We start from the raw sequence: 13608 nt of genomic DNA, 5'->3' as shown, positions 1-13608 counted from the left end.
TTGTAATTTACAGGAGCTCTGGTCAGGAACGGACATATTTGGAATACCAGGAGAAGATAATCATACCCCTTCTCTTAGGTAATGTGGCAGAGGTAGGAGAAAGTTCTACCTCTGCAAGTAGTGACGTCTCCAGCATAGTTCCAGGGCAGCACTTTCCTGGTGAAGTACCGCCCACAGAAAAAAAAGGTGCCCCCAGAAAAGGTGTCATGTCTGTGCCAAAAGAGGCATAAGAAGAGAAACTACCTGTCCCTCCCACCCTGGACTGTGTACAGGGGCGTAACTAGGAAAGACTGGGCCACATAGCAAACTTTTGATGGGGGCCCCCCTCCCCTGGGTGTCACACAACCCCCCCCCTTGTAGATAGTGCCTTTTTTACAGCCCCCCCTGTAGATAACGCCATACAGCCCCCTCTGTAGAGAGCGCCATACAGACCCCCCTGTAGATATCGCCATACAGCCCCCTCTGTAGATAACGACATACAGCCCCATCTGTAGATAACGACATACAGCCCCCCGTGTAGATAGCGCCATACAGCCCCCTTTGTAGATAAAGCCATACAGCTCCCCCTGTAGGTAACGCCATACAGCCCCCCTGTAGGTAACGCCATACAGCCCCCCCTGTAGGTAACGCCATACAGCCCCCCCTATAGGTAACGCCATACAGCCCCCCCTGTAGGTAACGCTATACAGCCCCCCCTGTAGGTAACGCCATACAGCCCCCCCGGTAGGTAACGCCATACAGCCCCCTCTGTAGATAACGCCATACAGCCCTCTCTGTAGATAGCGCCATACAGCCCCCCCTGTAGGTAACGCCATACAGCCCCCCCTGTAGGTAACGCTATACAGCCCCCCCTGTAGGTAACACCATACAGCCCCCCCCTGTAGGTAACGCCATACAGCCCCCTCTGTAGATAGCGCCATACAGCCCCCCCTTTAGATAACGCTATACAGCCCCCTTTGTAGATATCTACAGAGGGGGCTGTATGGCGTTATCTACAAAGGGGGCTGTATGGCGTTATCTACAGTGGGGGCTGTATAGCGTTACCTACAGGGGGCTGTATGGCGCTATCTACAGAGGGGGCTGTATGGCGCTATCTACAGGGGGGCTGTATGGCGCTACCTACAGGGGGGGCTGTATAGCGTTACCTACAGGGGGGCTGTATAGCGTTACCTACAGGGGGGGCTGTATGGCGTTACCTACAGGGGGCTGTATAGTGTTATCTACAAAGGGGGTTGTATGGCGTTATCTAAAGTGGGGGCTGTATAGCGTTACCTACAGGGGGGCTGTATGGCGCTATCTACAGAGGGGGCTGTATGGCGCTATCTACAGGGGGGGCTGTATGGCGCTACCTACAGGGGGGCTGTATAGTGTTACCTACAGGGGGGGCTGTATGGCGTTACCTACAGGGGGGCTGTATGGCGTTATCTACAGTGGGGGCTGTATGGCGTTATCTACAGAGGGGGCTGTATGGCGCTAACGCCATACAGCCCCCCCTGTAGGTAACGCTATACAGCCCCCTCGGTAGGTAACGCTATACAGCCCCCCCTGTAGGTAACGCTATGCAGCCCCCCTGTAGGTAACGCCATGCAGCCCCAACCCCCCAAAAAAATCCCACCTACAGTGTGTCTTACAAAAGACATGTATCCCCTATCCACAGGACAGGGGATACATGTGTGATCACTGGCACTGATAGGGAGAACGGGGGACTGAAAGTCCCCTGAAGTTCTCCATGACTAACCTCTGACTTCCGGCGTCTGCGCAGCTCAATAAAAATGAAAGGAGCGCTGGTCACGCATGTGCATAAGCGCGACCGGCGCTCCATTCATTTCTACAGAGCTGCCGACACACTATGTGATGGAGAACTTCAGGGGACTTTCGGTCCCCCGTTCTCCCTATCACTGCCAGCGATCACACATGTATCCCCTATCTTGTGGATAGGGGATACATGTCTTTTGTTTAATGGCAGAGCGGGGAGATACCTAAAGGACCTGTGAAGACGTTTTCAGCATGTGACCGGGACAGGAGGGGCGGAGTTTATCAGTGGAGAGACCTGGTGGATGAAGGACCTGTGATATCAAAATCACGTGACAACTGTATCATAAGGAGGAGCTTAGAAGTGGGAATAATGAGCTGATGTCATGTGAAGAGGATCACATGACATGAGGGTCGGATCTCTGTGAGGGAGCGGGGCTCCTGCGGTGTGTGAAGGTGATGATCACATGACATCAGGGAGCGGGGATCTGTGAGGGGGCGGAGCTCCTATACACTGTAAAGTGATGATGATCACGTGATATGAGGTACGGAGCTCTGTCCGGGGGCAAGGCCAGTGGCGTAACTACGGCCCGTAGCAGCCATAGCGGCTGCTAGCGGAGCCTCTGGCCATGGTGGGGGCCCGTGCCAGCAGGCGACATGGGCCCCCTCATGCCGCGGGCCCCGTAGCAGCCGCTACGGCTGCTACCGCGGTAGTTACGCCACTGACTGTGTATGAAGGAGTGCTTACAGATATACCACACCTCTCTGGAATTCAAAATGTTATTTTCATCCGTCCCATTCATTTATAATTATCGTCCCTTTCATTTACAATTAGCGTTCCTTTCATTTACCATAACTATTTTACCATTTAAAAATGTAATATCCTCCATAACAAAACTAAAAATTATCATTATACCCATAGATGAACACCTAGGATTTGTAATATGGTGTAGTATCTGCGCAATTTTTTAGGCTTATGCAAACATGACATGTGCCCAAAAATCATCCAAGTAAAATAAAGCCTCAAAATCCTTGTGGTGTTCCAATATTTTCTCGCCCTGCCATATGTCTAGCAACAGCAGATTAGGGCCAATTGGGGGTATTTCTAAACTCAGAAGAAAAAGCCTGATGAATGTTGAGGTGCTTTTCTTCACTTCCATGCTGTGTGTCTGAAAAATCTGTCCTATAAATGAAGCAGTTGTTAGCAAATTGAAAATTGTTATTTTCACGCCAGATTTCAACAAGATTCTGCAAAACAAACTGTGCGGTCAAAAAAGTGATCACACCCCTAGATAATTTTCTTTGAGTGGTGTAGTTTTCACAATGGGGTCATTTCTGGGGGTTTCCATCATTAAGGGGACACAGAGTCTCTTCAAATATCAAATGGGGCTGTTGAACCAATCATGCAAAACTTGGGCCCTGAAAATTTAAGGCTGCTCCTTCACTTCAAGGCACTGCCATGTGTCCACACAACATATTTGGACCACTTTGGGGGCTATTTCTGAACTCGGTACAAATAGGCCAATAAATGTTGAGATGTTTTTCTTCACTTGCATGCGCTGAACAATCTGTCCTATAAATGAAGCATTTGGGAAAAAACTAAAAATGTCATTTTTCACGCCAGATTTCAACAAGATTTTGCAAAAATACTTTGGGGTTAAAAAAGTGATCGCACCCCTAGAAAAATTCCTTGATAAGTGTAGTTTCCAAAATGGGGTCACTTTTGGGGGGTTTCCACTGTTTTGGTCCCTCCAGGGTGTTGCAAACGCGATATGGCACCAAAAACCATTCCAGCAAAATCTGCGCTACAAAATCCAGATGATGCTCCTTCTTTTCTGAGCCATGATGTGGGTACAAACAGCAATTTATTACTACATATGGGGTATTACTGTAATTGGGAGTAATTGCTTTACAAATGTTGGAGTGCTTTTTCTCCTTTATTCCTTGTCAAAATTTAAAAATTCTACGTTTTTGAGGAAAAAAAGTAGATTTTCATTTTCACAGACTAATTCCATAAATTCAGCAAAAAAAACCTGTGGGGTCTAAATGCTAACTATACCCCTAGAAAGATTACTTGAGTGGTGTAGTTTCCAAAATGGGGTCACTTTTTGGGGTTTCCACTGTTTTGGCACCACAAGACCTCTTCAAACCTGACATGGTGCCTGAATACATTCTAAAAAAAGGAAGCCCCAAAATCCACTTGGTGCTCCTTTGCTTCTGAGGCCTGTGTTTCAGTCCATTAGCAAACTAGGGCCACATGTGGGATATTTTTAGAAACTGCAGAATCTGGGCAATAAATATTGAGTTGCATTTCTCTGATAAAACCTTCTGGGTTACAGATTTTTTTTTTATTACAAATGAATTTTGGTGAAAAAAAATTAATTTGTAAATTTTACCTCTACTTTTCTTTATTTCCTGTGGAACGCCTAAAGGGTTAAAACACTTTCTGAATGCTGTTTTGAATACAATTTTGGTGTTTAACACAAATAAATATTGAATTTATCTACCAAATTTTTCAACTAACATAAAGTACAATATGTCACGAGAAAACAGTCTCACAATCGCTTAGATAGGTAAAAGCATTCCAAAGTTATTACCACATAAAGAAAGACGTGTCAGATTTAAAAGAAATCGGCTTTGGCCTCAAGGCCAAAGGAGTCTCAGTCCTGAAAGGGTTAAAACCACTGACAGATGAAGTAAATAATATTGATTATCTTGTTACAATGACAACTGTCACTGTCAACCGGTGGGATATATTAGGCAGCAAATGAGCCATCAGTTCTTGAAGTTGTTATGTTAAAAGCAGGAAACATGGGCACGTGTAAGGATCTGAGCAACTTTGACATGGAAATAATTTAGATAGGTTTGGGATATTGTTCGGTATGAAGTGGATAGTCCCTTTCCCCGCACGACGCAGGAGTCATATCAACCCAACTTTCAAGTATCACAAAGAGGGACAACCAATGTGACGCATGTATCGCGCCACCACAATTTTTTTAATTTTAAGCCATGCCTTTAATCCCACCCAATCCCCGCCCATACACACCCAGTTCAGCCCACACAGTATCATGCTTGCATAGTGCCTCCCACACAGTATAATGCCATAGAACTGCCCCCACAGAGTATAATGTCCTCTAGTTGCCACCATACAGTATAATGCCCACATAGATGGACCCATGCAGTATAATGCCAACACAGATTCTCCCATGCAGTATAATGCCAACACAGATTCTCCCATGCAGTATAATCCCCACACAGATGCCCCCATGCAGTATAATGTCCAAACAAATTCCCCCATACAGTATGATGCCCCATAGCTGCCCCCATACAGGTTAATGCCCCCATACAGCCTAATGCCCCCATAGTTGCCTCCATATAGTATAATGCCCCCTAGCTGCCCTTATATAGTATAATGCCCCCAAAGCTGCCCCTAGTGCCACAGTGCCCAAGTAGATAGTGCCCATGTAAATAGTGCTCCTATGTAGTGCCACAGTGTCCATGATGATAGTGCCCCACCCCCCTTGAAGAAAGGGGGGTGTGGGAATTAAACAAGACGATGGAGGCAGTGTGATGCTCTGGGCAATGTTTTGCTGGGATACTTTGGGTCATGACAATCATGTGGATGTTACTTTGACACATATCACCTACCTCAACATTGTTACACACCAAGAACACACCTTCCAGGTAACATTATTGCTAATAGCAGTGGCCTATTTCAGCAGGAAAATGCGGCCTACCACACTGCAAACATTGTTCAGGAATGGTTTGAGGAACATGACAAGGAGTTTAAGGTGTTACCTTGGCCTCCAGATTTCCCAGATCACAATCGGATCTAGCGTCTATGGGATGTGCTGGAACAGCAAGAATGATTCATGGAATCCATGGAGGCCCCACCTCGCAACTTACAGGACTTAAACGATCTGCTGCTAATGTCTTGTTGTTAGATACCACAGGACATCTTCAGGGATTCTTGAGATGTTCTGTCAAGACGAGGGGGACCTACACAATGCTAGGCAGGTGATGTTAATGTTATATATACCTATCACAATACTCTAGAACCAGAGTAATTCAGTAATTCACCAAGCAAAGTATGTACAACGCAAAAATGCATCTTTATTATTACAAGTTATACAGGGTGGGCCATTTATATGGATACACCTAAATAAAATGGGAATGGTTGGTGATATTAACTTCCTGTTTGTGGCACATTAGTATATGGGAGGGGGGAAACTTTTCAAGCTGGGTGTTGACCATGGCGGCCATTTTGAAGTCGGCCATTTTGTATCCAACTTTAGTTTTTTCAATGGGAAGAGGGTCATGTGACACATCAGACTTATCGAGAATTTCACAAGAAAAACAATGGTGTGCTTGGTTTTAACGTTACTTTATTCTTTCATGAGTTGTTTACAAGTTTCTGACCACTTTTAAAATGTGTTCAAAGTGCTGCCCATTGTGTTGGATTGTCAATGCAACCCTCTTCTCCCTCTCTTCACACACTGATAGCAACACCGCAGAAGAAATGCTAGCACAGGCTTCCAGTATCCGTAGTTTCAGTTGCTGCACATCTCGTATCTTCACAGCATAGACAATTGCCTTCAGATGACCCCAAAGCGAAAAGTCTAAGGGGGTCAGATCAGGAGGCATTTCTTCTGCAGTGTTGCTATCAGTTTGTGAAGAGTGGGAGAAGAGGGTTGCATTGACAATCCAACACAATGGGCAGCACTTTGAACACATTTTATAAGTGGTCAGAAACTTGTAAATAACTCATGAAAGAATAAAGTAACATTAAAACCAAGCACACCATTGTTTTTCTTGTGAAATTCTCGATAAGTTTGATGTGTCACATGACCCTCTTCCCATTGAAAAAACTAAAGTTGGATACAAAATGACCGACTTCAAAATGGCCACCATGGTCAACACCCAGCTTGAAAAGTTTCCCCCCTCCCATATACTAATGTGCCACAAACAGGAAGTTAATATCACCAACCATTCCCATTTTATTTAGGTGTATCCATATAAATGGCCCACCCTGTATAATACATATATTATATATTATATATATATATACAGTGGAGGAAATAAGTATTTGATCCCTTGCTGATTTTGTAAGTTTGCCCACTGTCAAAGTCATGAACAGTCTAGAATTTTTAGGCTAGGTTAATTTTACCAGTGAGAGATAGATTATATATAAAAAAAAAAAAAAAGAAAATCACATAGTCAAAATTATATATATTTATATGCATTGTGCACAGAGAAATAAGTATTTGATCCCCTACCAAACATTAAGGGTTCAGCCTCCTCCAGACCAGTTACACGCTCCAAATCAACTTGGTGCCTGCATTAAAGACAGCTGTCTTAAATGGTCACCTGTATAAAAGACTCCTGTCCACAGACTCAATTAATCAGTCTGACTCTAACCTCTACAACATGGGCAAGACCAAAGAGCTTTCTAAGGATGTCAAGGACAAGATCATAGACCTGCACAAGGCTGGAATGGGCTACAAAACCATAAGTAAGACGCTGGGTGAGAAGGAGACAACTGTTGGTGCAATAGTAAGAAAATGGAAGACATACAAAATGACTGTCAATCTACATCGATCTGGGGCTCCATGCAAAATCTCACCTCGTGGGTCATCCTTGATCCTGAGGAAGGTGAGAGCTCAGCCGAAAACTACACGGGGGAAACTTGTTAATGATCTCAAGTCAGCTGGGACCACAGTCACCAAGAAAACCATTGGTAACACATTACGCCGTAATGGATTAAAATCCTGCAGTGCCCGCATGGTCCCCCTGCTCAAGAAGGCACATGTACAGGCCCGTCTGAAGTTTGCAAATGAACATCTGGATGATTCTGAGAGTGATTGGGAGAAGGTGCTGTGGTCAGATGAGACTAAAATTGAGCTCTTTGGCATTAACTCAACTCGCCGTGTTTGGAGGAAGATAAATGCTGCCTATGACCGAAAGAACACAGTCCCCACTGTCAAGCATGGAGGTGGAAACTTTATGTTTTGGGGGTGTTTCTCTGCTAAGGGCACAGGACTACTTCACCGCATCAATGGGAGAATGGATGGAGCCATGTACCGTCAAATCCTGAGTGACAACCTCCTTCCCTCCACCAGGACATTAAAAATGGCTCGTGGCTGGGTCTTCCAGCAAGACATTTACTCGAAACATACAGCCAAGGCAACAAAGGAGTGGCTCAAAAAGAAACACATTAAGGTCATGGAGTGGCCTAGCCAGTCTCCAGACCTTAATCCCATCAAAAACTTATGGAGGGAGCTGAAGATCCGAGTTGCCAAGCGACAGCCTCGAAATCTTAATGATTTACAGATCATCTGCAAAGAGGAGTGGGCCAAAATTCCATCTAACATGTGTGCAAACCTCATCATCAACTACTAAAAACGTCTGACTGCTGTGCTTGCCAACAAGGGTTTTGCCACCAAGTATTAAGTCTTGTTTGCCAAAGGGATCAAATACTTATTTCTCTGTGCACAATGCAAATAAATATATATAATTTTGACAATGTGATTTTCTTTTTTTTTTAATATATAATCTATCTCTCACTGGTAAAATCAACCTAGCCTAAAAATTCTAGACTGTTCATGTCTTTGACAGTGGGCAAACTTACAAAATCAGCAAGGGATCAAATACTTATTTCCTTCACTGTATATATATATATATATATATATATATATATATATGGTGAGTGCAATCACGCAAAAAAATCACCCATCCACCATTAGTATGGCCACATCAGCTGAATGTTCCGAAATACCAACCAGGTTTATGTCTAAAGTGTCCCAAAGATATCAAATAGACCACCACCACCACCACAGCGCCCCATGGCTGATCGGTGTATGTATTTTTATTTATATATATAAATATAAACTAGTATATGTTTGACTTGGTGTGTGATGCAATCACATCCAGGCCTGACATGTCCTCTAAGTTTAAAGCCAAGGGTGGAGGCTTTTGCCAGTCATAAATTCTGGAGTGGTGGTCATGATTGATGGATTATGGTGTGGTAACTTCCTCACAAATTATCAATACAATGAAGGTATTAATGATGGACCTCTAAACCTAAAAGTAATGCAGTGTTCAGATCACACTAGATGTCTCTATAAGATCAATATTAGGGCTTATTCAGACAAACGTGATATACGTTCGTGCAACGCGCGTGATTTTCACGCGCCTCGCACGGACCTATGTTAGTCTATGGGGCCGTTCAGACAGTCAGTGATTTTTAAGCAGCGTTTGTCCGCTGCGTAAAACTCACAACATGTCCTATATTTGTGCGTTTCTCGCGCATCACGCACCCATTGAAGTCAATGGGTGCGTGAAAATCACGCGCAGCCCACGGAAGCACTTCCGTGTAACGCATGTGATTCGCGCAACAGCAGTAAAAACGATGAATGAAAACAGAAAAGCACCACGTGCTTTTCTGTTTACAAACATACAAACAGAGTTTCATAATGATGGCGGCTGCGCGTAAATCACGCAGCCACGCATCATATGGTGATGACACACGGAGCTGTTATGTACCTTTTGCGCAGGCAAAACGCTGCGTTTTTTGTGCGCGCAAAACGCACACGCTCGTGTGAATCCGGTCTTAAAATGAGAAAATATACAGCTTATATTCTAGATGACATTTAGAGACACGCTGTAACAAAAAATGCAGGAAAATGAAACATAGCCAAAATCAATAGTTCCTTAGCCATTATATAAACTATAATGTACACTATGGTTGAGTCTGGTATCCATGGTATAATGTGGTAAATGCTATGAGATCAATCTAAAGAGCACAACGTGACAAATGTACTGACAGGAAAATTGCTTCTGCAACATAGGTGGCATGGGTATGATTTTATCATAATTGTAACCACTTTAACCACAGTTATAGGTTATAAACTGCCAGAAGAAGACACAAATGTGGCATAGTCTAATCCTGGAAGCCATCATAAACACAGCATGCTGATACTTAGCAACTTGTCCTGCAGTTTCAGCTTATTATATGGGGACTCAGGAATCATCTGATATTTTATATTCCAGTGATTCCAGTTGCATTTATATAAATGTACCACAGAAATGCCAATCTATTTATTCTTTATATGTATATACAAAGAGCAGAACAATACAAGCTATTTTTACTATTAAAGTCAATGGAAAATGAATCAATATGTAATAATCAAACACATTAAACCTGAAATTTCTCCATAATATAAAAATATTGCAGAACAATTGATTAGTCTAAATAGGATTAAGTCCAGCTGTCATTACAAAGTACCGATGAGGAATAGTCTGCTCTATCGATGTACACAAGTTATTTTGCTTCACTAATAAGTAACTGACTACAATTCGCTAAATTAACAATTCACTTTAAGGGTATGTGCACACACACTAAATACGTCCGTAATTGACGGACGTATTTCGGCCGCAAGTACCGGACCGAACACAGTGCAGGGAGCCGGGCTCCTAGCATCATACTTATGTACGATGCTAGGAGTCCCTGCCTCTCCGTGGAACTACTGTCCCGTACTGAAAACATGATTACAGTACGGGACAGTTGTCCTGCAGAGAGGCAGGGACTCCTAGCATCGTATATAACTATGATGCTAGGAGCCCTGCTCCCTGCACTGTGTTCGGTCCGGTACTTGCGGCTGAAATACGTCCGTCAATTACGGACGTAATTAGTGTGTGTGCACATACCCTAATTTCACCTCATTACAGAAGAGGAAATTCCCTATTTGCAAAAATATTTCAACATAACATTATTTTTTTTCGGTCATGATAGTGTAAAGCAAAAGGAAATGCCTAATTATGGTTCAGCGTCAAACACTCACGGGTCACTTACAGTCAGAATTTTGCCTCCTTAGCGTTTACCAAAGAAGCAGTGTTGAATTGTGAATAATGAAAATAAGAAAGAAACTAAGATGAAGTAGGAAGCAGCAATGGAGGGAGAGTCACTGAACCTTAACTAACAGCAACTGTGAACCATTATTAAAACCAATGTTACCCCTTCCTCTTATTATCCCAGGGTTAGATTTTTTTTTTTACTTTAAAGGGGAAGGTTAACACATTTTCTTATAGCAATGTGAGATTTCTTGAATAACTGCTGGCTAGGGTACGAAGATTTAGATGCATTTTGAATGATATTATATGAAATGTTAAATACTTTTGTGTCAAAAAAGACAAAAGTATAATAGGTATGATACCTTTATTGGCTAACCATAAAAGTTATATATGCAAGCTTTCAGAGCACAGAGGCCCCTTCTTCAGGCAGTTTACAAATGAATGACTTAGCATATAGCTTGCATATAGAACTTTTATGGTTAGCCAATAAAGGTATCATACCTATTATACTTTTGTCTTTTTTGACACAAAAGTATTTAACATTTCATATTGTCTCTGGCTAACACGGTACTACACAATTTTTTACTGTACTGAATGATATTATAAAATCTGTAACTTTTTACGCTCTATGAGAATTTGAACAATCAATAGCTACTGATTGAATATAGTCTGGGCTTGAGTCATGAATAGGAGGGGGGAGAAGGGGCGACTGGGGCTCTGTGAAGGTGCACTGAGAATTGCTCCCGTGTTGTGCCGGAATCTTAGGTATCCTATTGAGAGACAGAGTAAGAAGAAATAGTAGAGACAACATCCCTGCATCTTTTGGGAGCCAGAGTAAGACCTGTTGCAAGAAGTTAGTCCTACCAATTCCAGCGACATAATCACAGCTTTGCCACTCTATGCTGGTCTACTAATAAGTTGAGTTAAGTACCCTACAAATACTGTGGTTGGGACAGCACTGAAGTGGTGTGATACTTGCTGATAGTTTCCGTTTGCTAAGTTCAGTGTCAACCTTTGCTGCCTAAATTAAGCTCTATTGTAAACCCTAAGATGCATAGCACTTTCTACATAGGTGCGAATGACTACAAAGGGCAGAGTGGTATAGTCTAAGACCAACAAGGACATTGTGCCAAGGACTCTGACTGTGCCACCTGCTTGTTCAGGTTGTGTTACATCGGCAGGCCTTTCACCCTGTAAGGACGTAGTCCGGAGAGAGAGTGGTACAGTTAAGGGGGAAGCAGTTTGCTGCCGCTGTGAACCACATGGGCGTATAAAGATCAATTACTGGTCCCACAATGCAGCTAGATGCTGAGGGTGTAGCTCTTACCTTTGGGGATTCCACATGGTAGAAAGCAGCTTCATGGATGACCCATGGAGGCTTAGACATTGTCCCTGGGAACCAGGCATTTTCAGGGGGGACTCTTGTTTGGCTGACGTCCCCAACTCTTGTCTTGGACTGCCCTGTCTATCCCAGCTGCAACAGCATAAATGAATCCATGTTAAAACAGTAAAGCAATTGTACCACAGTTTCTGGTGTGTCGTCTGTTAACAGACGAGTCACTGTAACAAACTTGCATAAGAAAACAGGTGACAGGTTTTCTTTAATATGGACGTGCACAGGTTCTCTATAGATGGAGGGTTGGCCTTCAAAATCATTTCCTCTGGTGGACCCAAAGAACCCACGCACGACTTTGAATAGAGATGGGATTTAAAGACAAACACATACCCATACAGTGGGGTTGTCTAAGAGACATTTACATAATAATAAAAAATATAGTACAGAATTGTGGATAATGAAATTCCCGGATACAAAAGTTGGCTCCAACACTGTGCATTACTATAATATGTGTGTTTTGTAGCACGGTGAAAGATGAAACTGAGCTGATGCGCTTATATATAAGTGAGCTAAAGAGGGTACTAAATATATAAATTTAAACAGGTAGTACAGTATTATAGATGTGTCACCTCCCATAACATATTTTACCAAGTTTTTATGATCAAACACAACATGTTAATGTTACCAGATATGAACTTCCATCCGAAGACAGCAGTTCCTTGAAGAGAACCAGTGATATGGCAGCTGTAGAAAGTGGAGACCATATCGCCCATTGGGAAGATGGGGGAATGTGGAAAGCAAAATTCCATAGATATTTTTCCCTGGCCAGATTTGAAGCCATCGTTTCAATGCTACATAGTATTGAATCACTGTCCTGCGCCATTGGAATGTGTTCACTGTGAAAACAAAAATGTACAAAAAAAAAAACACAACATACAAAAAGCATTAAAATGAAAAGATAATCTAAACTGACTCCAGATTTTACTTATGTCTTTTCATAACCTTTGGTAACCAATGAGTTACTAGTGCCAAGCTAGACATGTACTACTCAGCTAAAAGGCTTTTTGTGTCACAATAGGCACTTGTAAGAAATAGGAGTGCTTCAGGTGAATGTATGCAGCCATACTATAGCACAATAGTAATTTTAATGCCGGAAGGATTAGAATACTGCTCGCTCATACAATTGGCTGGAATTCCATTCATGTGGAGGAAGAAACTGAATGTTCTCATCTACAATATCTAAAAAACCATAGTATGAATACCTGAATGGCTGTGAGTGGTGGGAGACTGTCTCAAAACTACAGGTTAAATTAGGTCGGATCATTAAAATGTATGCAAGGAATTTCTGCGGACCAGTGTCGCTTTCTTGAAGACATTGTCTGGGTTAGGGTATGTGCAAACACAAACTCAAAAACGTCTGAAAACACTGCGTGTGAACATACCCTAAGTGTGGTTTGTTTTCCAATTTCATTGCTTTGTATTTTACATCCCTGAAATAATGTGATTATTATTATTATTATTATTATTATTATTAATAATAATAATAATAATAATAATAATAATAATTAATAGCAATAGTGAAAAGTAAATAAGCTTTATAGTAAAGTGATTTTTACACTTTCTTGGCATTGACAAATCTATCCTAACAATAAGATACTGACTTGTAATTC

The sequence above is a fragment of the Rhinoderma darwinii genome, chromosome 1, assembly GCF_050947455.1.
Source record: "Rhinoderma darwinii isolate aRhiDar2 chromosome 1, aRhiDar2.hap1, whole genome shotgun sequence".
Lineage (NCBI taxonomy): Eukaryota > Metazoa > Chordata > Amphibia > Anura > Rhinodermatidae > Rhinoderma > Rhinoderma darwinii.
This window is presented reverse-complemented; position numbering follows the sequence as displayed.